The sequence below is a fragment of the Urocitellus parryii genome, unplaced genomic scaffold, assembly GCF_045843805.1.
Source record: "Urocitellus parryii isolate mUroPar1 unplaced genomic scaffold, mUroPar1.hap1 Scaffold_172, whole genome shotgun sequence".
NCBI classification, from domain to species: Eukaryota; Metazoa; Chordata; class Mammalia; order Rodentia; family Sciuridae; genus Urocitellus; species Urocitellus parryii.
Window position 1 is genome coordinate 72,836 of NW_027552200.1, and position 11,877 is coordinate 84,712.

General features: G+C 52.7%; 1 pseudogene; it reads right to left on the reverse strand.

The window, feature by feature from the left end:
* Nucleotides 1-10,056: 10,056 nt before the first annotated feature.
* Nucleotides 10,057-10,760, reverse strand: LOC144251727 (ankyrin repeat domain-containing protein 33B pseudogene; annotated as a pseudogene).
* Between the last annotated feature and the right edge of the window lie 1,117 nt (nt 10,761-11,877).

Genomic DNA, 11,877 nt, shown 5'->3' on the forward strand with positions numbered 1-11,877 from the left:
CACTTATCCACTCCCAGGAAATGGCTAGAGTTCTTCTAACATGAAAACCCTCTTAAAATGCAGGTCTGGCTCAGTGGGCCAGGGGAGGTTATGGGGAAAGCTCCTTTAGATGCCCACACTTTGGTTGGTCCCTTCATCACCCCTTTCAACACCCAACGTCTCCAGTTGGTCCCCTCCCCCCATCCACTAGGTCGGACCCTGCTTTCATTTCCAAAATTAGTAAGGTTTGGATAAAAGGAAAGGCACACTTTCCTTCAACCCATCTAAAGAAGAGCAACTTTATTGCCTCTCGGGGCAATGTCCCTAGCCAGAGTCATGGGCTCCAATTCACTTACTAGGTAAATTATCAACTATGAAGCTGCTTGACAATAGTACAAAACAAATGGATAATTCACCAGAAATCTGCTTCTAGATATTAATCATAATTACTCTGAAACAACAAATTTTAGAAACAAACATTTTACAAGCACCCCTTATAATCACCAGACCGTGAAGCCAGCTTACTTGTAGGTGAGCTACAAAACTCAAATTATCTTTTGATAAAAGGTAGCAGAAATCCCAAAGAACAGGGGAGAAGGTGATTAGAAGCCATATTTGCTAGTCCAACTTCATAATTGCAGTCTTAGAACCTCCCAAAGCTGCGGCACAGAAGAAATGGGGAGAGGAGAGGCTGTTGGAAATACAAAGGGCAATTCTTAAACCTGACCCCAAGATTGCCTCGGGTAACTCAGGGTCGGGGCTGGGGAGATAGCTCAGTTGGTAGAGTGATTACCTCGCATGCCCAAGGCCTTGAGTTCAATCCCCAGCACCACAAAAAAAAGAGAGAGAGAGAGAGAAACTCAGGGTCTGTTGAAGAAGAGCATCACTGAAACTGGAGGCTTTGGGACCTGGGAGTCAAGGAGGCCCCTAGGATTGGCAGCATCTGTACCCAGAAGACAGAGCTGGGGGGTCTTAGCAACGAGGAGGTCTCTTCTTGGCATCCAGGTTCTTCTGAAGTTTTGATCCCGGCAAGGTACTTCATAGTTCTGAGCCAGATACTCCAACCATGTGCAGTTGCAGTGACGGCCCTCTTTGACAGACCCTGTGTTTCAGGGCTAAAGTGGGATCACAGTTAACTGTCTTCCATATTTCCACCTCTCCCCGTATCCTCCAGGAAACAGCTTGGGAGGCTCTACAACTGCATTTGTTTGAGGAAGTCCTATGAACGGAATCGTACGCCTGGTGATTTCTTGAGATCTTGTCACTCAGCATAATTCCCTGGTCTTCCTTTATTTTTCAAGCAACCTCGGGGACTGGGGATATAGCGTGTTGCCTAGCATGTACCAGGCCCTGGGTTTGACCGACCCTCAGTGTGGCAAAATAGATGAACAAACTACATTTTACTTTCCTTGCCTCAGAAGAATGACTACTACGAATGACTATTACTTAACACCCTTGGCTGGCTCCTCTTGAGCAGAGGTGACATATTGCTCCTGCCACCTCATCTGGCCTTCCTTCCATACACCTGTCTGCCCCTCTTGGGGCAATGTCCCTAGCCAGAGTCATGGGCTCCAATTCTAAAGCCAGGTAAGCATCCCAGAAACTCTTAGAAGCCAGACAGGAATTCTCTGTCCCCACCAAAGGCCTACTTTTGATCTGAGCTTATGCAGATCTGACATAAATATGCCTTTGGAAGCACACATTTATTTCTCTGCTACTTGGAAATGGCTTTCAAATCCCACCACGCCAATCCAATTTTGCCACTGAGCCGCCTGTCACGTGGGAGTTCACTTCTACCTTAATTTCTGCACCTCTGACTTTAGTAGAGAGAAGAAAAATCCACCTTTAAATGTTCTTCAGTTCGGGGACACTGCTTAAAACCACCTCTTACAAAACATTTTATGTACCCACGTTATAAAGACATCAGGGATTCTTAAGGTCCTGCTTCATCTTAAAATCTGACCACCTAAGATCTACAAACAGAGGCTACTGTGGCCTCTCTCTCCGGGCAGAGTGAGGAAGGGCAACCTGTTCTCCAGGCTACGCAGGTCTCCGCGGGTCCCATCAACCGACCTTACCTTCGTACTCTCTTAATATCTCACAGGCACAGGAGCATGCAGACCCACCAGCTCTCCGCCAGCTGTCTCAATGAATTACTTCCCAGCCCTCTTGAATGAAACACACTCTCTTTGTCCAATTTTACAACTGCTCTACATTCTTCTTTGAATTAAATGAAATTACACATTGGTTTACATATGGAATTGTTTTGACTTAGAGCAATTTTAGAATGCCCCATGGTTGTGATTTCTAGTTACTGGCTCCATAGGCTGGAAAGCCAGTCTCGAGAAACTTAAAAAGAAAAACTAGAGGTATTACAAAGAAGTGGTATCATACAGACCGAGCTCCCTAAACTAGGTTAAAAATTTTTCTTCTAAATAAAGCATAAAGATACATTTTTAAAAATTTAAGCACAATTCTAAATTACTTAGGTTAAAAAGAAAAAGAAATCATAATGTAAATTAGAAGAGAACAGTACTAAAAATACCACATAGCAAAATTTATGGGGAAAAGTAAAAGTGATACTTGATGGAAAATCACCAGGACATAGTAAAAAGAAATAGTAGAAATTGGTGAAAGAGTAAAGATTACAGATCTAGAACAAAAGCTGATTATCAGAAAATAATAATAAAGTAGATTGTTTTTATAATATTTGAAGAGGAAAAAAAGCACAAATTTTTAAATACAGGATCCAGATGTGGTGGCCCGTACCTATAATCCCAGCTACTTGGGAGGCTGAGCCAGGAGGATTGCAAGGATACTCCCAAGGTAGTAGCCTCAGCAATTTGGAAAGAACTTAAGCAACTTAGTAAGACTCCATCTGAAAATAAAATATAAAAGATCTGGGGATGCAGCTCAGTGTTAGAATGCCCCTTGGTCTGATCTTCATTACTCAACCATTAAAAAAAGGGGGGGGGGACCAGTATATAGTACAGTTATTACAAAGATTAAAAAAAAAAAACTCTACAGCTTTATAATGATAAACTTAGATGTAATGGAGCAGTTTCCTAGAAAATAAAAGTTATCATAACAGACCAAGAAAGAAACATGAAATTTGAATAGTCCTAAAATCATTAGGGGATTACAGACCTGGAGGTCTCATGGGGGCTTGAAGTTTATGACGGACATTAGTTAAATAAGATGTTCAAAACCACCCAACAGCCAGGTGCAGTGGCACACACCTGTAATCCCAGCATCTTGGGAGGCTGAGGCAGGAGGATCATGAATTCAAAGCCAGCCTAAGCAATTTAATGAGGTGCTAAGCAACTCAGTGAGACCCTGTCTCTAAATAAAATTTTTTAAAGGGCTGGGGATGATGTGGCTCAGTGGTTTCAATCCCCGGTACCAAAAACAAAACAGAAAAACCCGACATCCATTGCCCCCTAGCATCCCAGTCCATTCCTCCCACAGGCAGGAGGTGAAGATGGGAAGCTGAGGAACCCCAGGGAGAGGCCCTGAGGGTGCCAGAACCTTCACAAGCAGCGTCAAAGCTAGGTTTGGACCCAGCCCCGCCCCCTCCTCTCTCTCTACCCTGAGTCCCACTCTGCCAACGATGACACGGAGGGGTTATAACATGCTGTAGTTTGGATCTCTAGTGGCGCCAAAGGTCCAGGTGCTAAAGGCTTGGCCCCAGCCCAGGACGCTCCCAAGGTAGTAGAGTGTTTTGCAGGTGGAGCCCAGGAAGGAAGCCGAGTCACAGGGCAGGCCCCTGAATGGGACACTGGGACTGGCCAGAGCCGTCCCCCTCTCCTTACTTCCTGATGTGCCAGGAGGTGAACAGTCCTCTTCCACCACGTGCTCCCACCACAACGTCCTGTGAACAGGCCCAAAGCAACCGGGTGGAGCGAACACAGACAGAAACTGCTGCAATCATGAGCTAAAATGAACCTTTTCCCTTATCAATTTGATCATCTCAGACATTTTGTCCAGAGATGAAGTTGACACAGACTACAAAATCCCTGCCAGCTCTAATCTTGGGACAAGGTCCTAAAATTCTGAAACAGACACACTCCTTGCCATTCAGTGTAACCTTCCCCTCAAAATGACAGTAGCATGGAGGGGCTGATGCTGGGGTTGGTGAATCTGCGAGTCCTGGGGTTACTTCCACGATGGAGTCCCATTTTTCACAGCAAACAGGAATTTTAAATAAACACTTAGGTTGAGCTCATCACATCCTTTTCAAACAGAAGCCAGTTCGTACCTGGGAATCTCCCTGGATTCACCACCATTCACTCTAGTTCCAACCTACGCCATCACTAAGAGTTAGGCCTCTCCTTGGTGCATACCTCAGCAGGGCCTGCGAGATGGAGTGGAGTTCTCATCCTCTTGAGCACTGTCAACCAACACGACGGAGTGATTCCACACCTAAGCTGGAGGCCTCCTGCAGGTTCCCAGAGCACAGAAGATACCATCGCCACAGTCGCATCCACTGAATGGCAGGGGCCTCAGGCCAGCAGGGATGCCAGCTCACCCCTCCCCTGGCAGCATTCCAGAGTCTACTGGGGTGCAGGTCCAGCAGGCTCCTGGACAGTGGGTGGGGCCACGGTGCTGCAGGGATGGTGGGTTTTGCACATAGACCACCTCGCTGGCTCAGTCACGGGAACACCTCTGCCCCTCCAGGAACCTATCGCTTCACCCCTGAACCAAGACAACCCCCCCACATCCCAAGGGTAGACAAGCTGTGTGAGCCTCCCTCAGAAGCCACTGTGAGTTCACACCCCTCCTCGCCAAGAGCTCCAGCGATCACCCCCCATGCACGCACACACATGAGCACACACACGCACACACACACACATACACACACACACACAAAACCAGCTCAAGAGCTAAGAACAAAGGCCACCAGCTCTTGGAGATGCACCATGGGTGAGTGCCCAAGGTGTCCCTAGCCACCCCTCACCCTCACCTCTCTAGACTGGTTGTAAAAATGGCCCCATGCCTCCTCCCTCTGTCTACCACATGCAGCTCTTCCCCTTGAGAGGAGGGGTCACACTCCTCCTGCTTAAATTTAGGTGTGACCTCCAGACTTGTGTCAGCAAGTGTGACATTGAACCTGAGCCAAACCCAAGCCTCCTGAGGTCCTGCTGACTTCTGGAACTCTGCCCCAGCCTTGGAGAAACATCAGGGGGTCGGCTTGCTGGGACCTGAGAGGCCATGTGGAGCGGAGATGAGTCACCCCAGCAGAGACCATCCTGGCCCTGCCGTCTGCGGCTGACCACCAGCTGACTGCAGACTAATTAGAAATCCAGCCTGGACCAGCTGGGCTGCGCCACCTTGGCAAAATGGTCCCTGTGGCACACCCCCCTTGGGGTTTCCTAGTTGTGTGTCCCTCAAAGGCCCACGTGTTAAAGTTTGGGTTCTCAGGGTGGTGCTTTTAGGAGGTAGTGCAGACGTTAGCGGGTGGGGCCTGGCAGGAGGTCCTGAGGTCATTGAAGATGTTCCTTCCAAGGGATTCCAAGCCAGGTACAGTGGTGCACACCTGTGATCCCAACTACTCGGAGGCAGAGACAGGAGGATAGCAAAGTTGAGGCCAGCCTGGGCCACGCAACAAAATCCTGTTTCAAAATAAAATTTTAAAAAAGGATTTGGAATGTAAAGTCAGTTTGTAAGGCCCCGGGTTCAATTCCCAGTGCTGGGGGAAAAGAGGAGGACAGGTTGAAATTGCAAGCCCCTGGTCTCTTCCTCTTCTGTTTTGTTTCCTTCCTCTAATGGTAAGCACTGTGCTCCACCAACGTGCTCCTGAACGTTGCACCTGGCACCCCCACCAGAAGCAAATGGGTGAGGCCCAATGCAATGGGTTTACCCAATTTTGGACTGGAAGCTCCAAAACAGTGAGCCAAAATAAACTTCTTCTCCTTATGAGTTAATTATCTCAGGTATTTCATTACAGTAACAACAGGCTGACTAACATATGCAGCACTCCTGTGGCCACAGATAAATCACACACCTGTATGAGAAGCACATGGGTCTCTCTACTGCTGCTGGACCTGGAGCAGCCCACCATGGTCAGTAAGGAGGAAGTGGTGGACATCTGTTAACTGCCTGCCACAGGCCCAAGTCTTCCCAGGCCACCGAAACAGACTCACTTCTGTTCCAGTCCCTGGGGCTGTGAGTCTAGAATTCTACTCCAATCTCCCTGGCCACCGGCTTTTTTGCACCTCAAAATTTGAGGATGCAACTACAACAGGGACATAGGTTCCCAAACAGCAAACAAGACTCTTTTAGTGCCCACTGGACCCCAGTACACATGGAGAGACATAAGGCCTGTCCACTTTCTATAGTAACCAGCAAGAATGGGAGTAATCACCCTGTTTCCATGCTCATGCAGGCTGTGAGTGCCAGGCCTGGTGAGGGCGGAGGGCTACCCATGGGCTGCAATAATGTAAGCCTCCTCTTAGGGCACGTGATTCCACAGTTTATACATCTTTCTGGAGCACTCGAACAATGAATGACATCAAGACAAATTTCTCAAGTATATTTCAAGATAAAATCTGATCACAGCTATGAATCTGCAGAACTCGAATGGAAGCCCCTGAGGAAAGGAGACGCCCATCCTGGGTGTCTGGCTTTGCTCTGCTAATAGAACCGAAGGAACTAAGGGCCTGTCATTTAAACCTGCAGGCACCGAACGCCAGCCAGAGAGCAGTGCAGTGTTTTAAAGTCAGCATGATTGGGCCTAATTTGGTTCAGGAGCTGTCTGCCATGCAAAGTGTCCTTCTGTGACAATTAAAACAGCACAACACTTCCTTCATTTTCATTGCCACCTAAGGGGCCACCAAGCCGAGACTCTCAAGTGGTAATACAAGGAGGACAAGAATTAAGAAAAAGAATTATGGCCACTTCCACTGTCCCCACGTCAGAGGCAACAGGATAATCCTAAGCCCTGAAGACGGCGGGAGCGGCACTGCATGCTGTCAGCGGATCACCTGACACACACCCACTTGTTGCATATTAAATCACACAATCCTTTTAGAGCAATAAATATTCTAGAAGGAAAACAGTGTGCCGAGCCACATCCCGTATTCTACTCATCTAAGGAGGCAGGAAAGTACACGTCTTCTTAAACAGAAACATCTGATCCTCAGTCACCCGAGCCTAATGGAATGCCTGTTGGCACAGGCAGAGCACCACTCAACACACCAGCAAAGAAGTGGAGAAGCCTTTAGAAACCCCCCACGCACCCCCGGGAAGCTGGATCTTTAGAGCTGTCCCTCTGCCATTAATGCAATGACCCCTCTACTCACCAAGCTCTCGGGGTCACTACTCCTGATGAACTCGCAGACCAGGCCATAGCGAGGTTTCTCCCTCAGGGCCTTTGCACTGCCACTTCCATCTACCTCAAGGCTCTTTTTCAGAGACCTTCTGTGTCCTTTGCTCCAGTGTCACCTGCTCTGTCAACTCACCATCCCATCTTGAGTCTCAGCCCTCACTGTCTGCACCTGGATTGCCTGTAACTACCTCCTGGGCCTTGTTGGCTTAGGTGGGGGAAAACGGAAAAGGACTCCCAAAGATGGAACTCTTAAAACGGAAACATGCAGGCCCTAAGGGGGCAAGCCATGTGACACCACAGCCCCACGTTGGGCCACTAAAATGCTAAACTAGTTTGTTTCCCAATTACCTGTTTTTTCTTCTTATTTCCAGGGCTGGAGATTGAACCCAGGGCCTTGTACAAGCCGGGGAAGAACTCTACCACGGAGCTCCATCTCCAGCCCATCACTAAGTTGCTAGGACTGGCCTTGAACTTGGGGTCCCCCAAGTCCCTGGGATTATAGGCTGGCACGACCACGCCCCACTCAACCTGGTCAGGAGAGCCTCTCTGGCCTTGCTTTCCACATCCCCTCCTCTCACACCACACAGGACCAACCACGCTGCAGCTGCAACCACCCCCTCAGCTCACCTGCCCGACTAGAATGTCCTCCATCCCCTGGTCCATGCCCCCTTTGGCTCTAACAGGGCCTTCAGGACTGTCCTCACCCTGCATTCTGGAGGCCCTTCTCATACCCAGCCTCTACGGGAAGCTCTGGCTCCCTCTCAAGTTCCTCTCTCCCTACTGTGCCAAGATGCTCAAAGGCAGGGGCTGCTGGATTCACCCGAGCCTCCTGAAGTACCCCCGCACCCAGTCAGTCCCAGTGAACAGTTCTGCTGTGGCTCTGCCCGTCTTCCATGGGTCTGTGCATTGGACCTTGCCACACTGGATCCTTTCAGCAGCTTCTCAGGGAGACAGAGGCTGTGTAACCCACAGCATCATGAAGCCAATGTGGAGAAGGGAAGCCCCTGCCTTGTCCCCTGAACAGTACAGCACAGGGCCCTGCTCCTTCTGATGGGAGATTTAGGAGCCCAGGGCCCTCACCTTGGATGGGGTACAGAGGAGACTCAAAGCAAAGAAACAAGCGTGATGAGTTTCCACCTTCACAGTCCAGAGAAAAGAAAAGCAGAGAAAGCTTTCACCCAGCAAAACACAAGGCCAAGCTGGAAGGTGAGCAAAGGTGGGGGGAGGAGTGAGAAAGGGGACAAGCCCCTAACGGCCTCGTGTCCACTTCTCGGAGCTCCATGAGCAGGATGAGGTCTTGTGCTTTCCACCCAGGAGGCACTGGCCGTCGGTAACCCTATTTACAGGGGAAGAAATTGAGGCAGAGATGCTGGGAGGCTGGAGCCCCCCTCCCCACCCCTACACTCCCTGAGAAGGGGCTTTCAAAGGGGTCCCAGGACTCTATGTCTAGCCTAAGCCCCCTAGGACCTGTTTACATTCTTGTCACTTTTCTCAGCTGTTTTCAAACTTCTTTTTTTTGCCACTAAAGGAGACCTAGTAAAGCTGAGCCCTGTGGCAGCTAAGAGCGGAGGCTGAGCCCAGTGGGACCACAGAGAGGGGACCTACCCTACCTGTGACCTTCCTAAAGTTCCTTTAAAGCTGGCATGGCACTGGCTTCAGGGAAGAGAGATGAGCATCTGAGCTGGGAACTCCCACTAGGTTAAACTGAAAGTAGAGCCAGAAAAACTGCCACCTGAGCCTCAGGAGGGACTCACAGCTACCTGGAGCAGAAGGGGCAAGCTTCAGCATCCCCCTCCAGTGCCAAACAATGACGCAACTACAGGCTACTGGGGTGGTGCTGGCCTTGGGAACCCACCTTGGGTCCCCTCCTTAGTTCTCCCTGCCTGACAACTGTGGTGTCAAATCAGCACAAACAAAAGTGACACTCGCTGCTTCCCATGTTTGTAAAGCCCACCCAGACTACAAAGGGGCCAACCACCTTGCACCCTGTGCCCCAACATAGGCCAAAGAAACGGTCACCTGGGTCCCAAAATCAAATCGAATATTTTCTGTCAGTTGCAGGCTCCCAGAGGCACCTGCACCCGTGCTTTGCTAGTCTGGGGATATGAAAATCAGGTGAGAACACACTGCTATTTGTCCACCCAGCAGAGGTTAATGGGGACATGACCAGCATGGTCACCCTGCAGTTTCTCTGTGGAAGTGTTGGGTGGCTTCTGTTCCACAGCCAGCCCTTCTCCTGTCGTCTCAAGCCAACTTTTTTCTAAACATTTGTGGATTTCAACACCTTGGCATAATTAACGGGTCCTCTGTGCCTCCTTCCCTCCAACCCCACCTGCCCGACCCAGGTGTGTGTGGCTGTTCCCCTAGGGCCCTGTCTGGCCGGAAGTGGGGGCTGCTGGGCCTTGGCTCCTGGCGGTGACCAGGCAACAGATCATACTGGCTGGGGGCTGCGCGGGCCACTAGGAACAGCGGTAGGGACGAATAGTATGTCTGTGTAAAGAAAGGAACTGTCACTTCCAAATCCTGCTGGCCCCGGGAGGAACGGACCTGAGAACAGAGTTTTGGGGCAAGACCAGCGAGAGGGCAGAGAGGGCAAACGGGGCGCTGGTCAGGAAGGGTTGTCCCCTGCAGGCGAGGGCTCAGGGTCGCCTACCAGGTTCCCGAGGAAAGGTAGTGATCAGATGGGGAAAAGGCTGAAGAGGCCCCACAAGAGTCAACTCAAGATTCCAGCGCCGGCCTCCAGGGCCAGTTCAGGGAGCACGGGGCGGTGTCGGGCGGTGGATGCCCTGGGAAGCGGGGTGACAGCGTCTCCCGTCGCCAGGCTCTTTCGGCAGAGCGAACCCGCCCAGCACCAGCCCCGAGCGCGGACAGAGAGCAAAAGGCGCTCTGGCCGGGGTAACCGCGGGGCCGGCCTGGGCCTGGATCTGGGGAGTGCCGGGGCGAAAGAGGGTACCGAGCGAAGAGAGCACAGCCCTGCGGGGACGCCCGCTTACCCGGCCGTTGCGGTCGGTCTCCTGCGCCTCCTCGACGCGGGCCCCGCCGCACCAGCGCCTGCAGCAGCCCCACGTCGTTGGCGCAGGCGGCGCGCAGGAAGGTGGCCGCCTCTGGGAAGCCCTCTGAGACGCTGTCCGAGCTCACCTCGCTACACTCGTCCTCGCCTTCAGGAGGGTAGAAGGAATCGTCCGAAGCGATGCTGCGGGTGTCGGCCAGACTCGAGAAGTCTTCGTATTCCTTGTAGTCCGCTGGGTCGTCCCGGGTCTCCGCGCCCCGGGGTGCCGTCGGCGGCTGCGAGGACAAGCATCGCGCCCCACCGCCCTCCGGCCCGGCCCTGCCAGCAGCACCGTGCTGGCGGCCGGGGCGCGGGCCGGGGGTCCCCGCGCTGGCAGGAAAACGAGGACGCGGGACGCGTACCGAGGTCACCGTTCCTCGCCCCGTGCGTCCCCAGAAAAGCCATGGCCCGAGCACTCCAGCCCGGCGGAAATCAGCGCCATGCGGCTGCGCTCAGGAGAAGTCACAGAAGACTGGAGAAAAGCCCCCGGGGGTGGGAGGAGCAGAGGGGGTTTCTGAGCGCGGCTCAGGCGGCTGCGGGCGGGGGGGGGGGGGGGGGGCGGGGCGCGTCCCTGTCAAGAGTTCAGAGCGAAGCCCAGGCCTCGCAGGACCCAGCGGCTTTGCCTGGAGACGAGAAAGGCAGGCGCGGGAGAATCAGAAGCAGTAACTACAGAAGCCGAAAGCTAGCGTCTGGGGCGATGAGCGGCCCCGCCCCGCCCTCTACCAGCCCGCTGGGGACAGGGGCGGAGGTGGGGTCAGGGGACGCTGAGGGCAGAGCCCGCTTCCAACTTGAAAAACCACCAGCCCCTGGGACTCTCCCCCACAGAGGGCTCCAGGCCCCGGGGCCGGAGTGGGGGCATTTTTCTCTCGCCGCTGCAGAAGCTCGGAGCCCGTTTCGTCACCTCTCGGGAGCCCAGACTCCGGGACCAAGTCTGCCCCGGCCGTGGCCGCTGAAGGCCGGGGAATCCCGGGCGCACCACTCGCGGAGTTCGGGTGCAAGAAAGAAGCCGTTCTCTGAGGTCCCAGGCCGGTGGGGAGAACAGTGCCCAGCCGGTGCTGCCCCTCTGAACTGGGGGCTTGTCGCTGCCGTGGGCGAGCCTCACCCCGGAGGGATGGAGGGCTTGACAGAGACCGCAAGTCACGCAGAACCGGGGCCAGCCATGGCTTGCAGGTGGGTTGGAAAAGAGCAATCCTGGGGAGTAGGGAAGCGTTAGGAACTTGGGGGGAGCATCTAGGTGAAAAGGATCTGCAACCGAACCGAGCCATGAGGGACCCCAAGCTCCCCGCCTCAGGGCAATGTCACGTGGTGGGTGGGATCTACAGAGTTGTGACAGATCTACCCTGGAAACCAACGATTGGGCCCTAAAGAGCTGAGAGAAGGGCCGCAGGCCGGGGCGGTCGACCAGGGGTCCCGAACTTACACCCCAGGCTGAGCCTGACCTCTCAGTGTCTGGGTGCGGGTTGAGGAGGAAGAGCATGGGAGGGTTGCCAGAGAGCCCCTCGCTTTGGTGAGGTAGATGCGT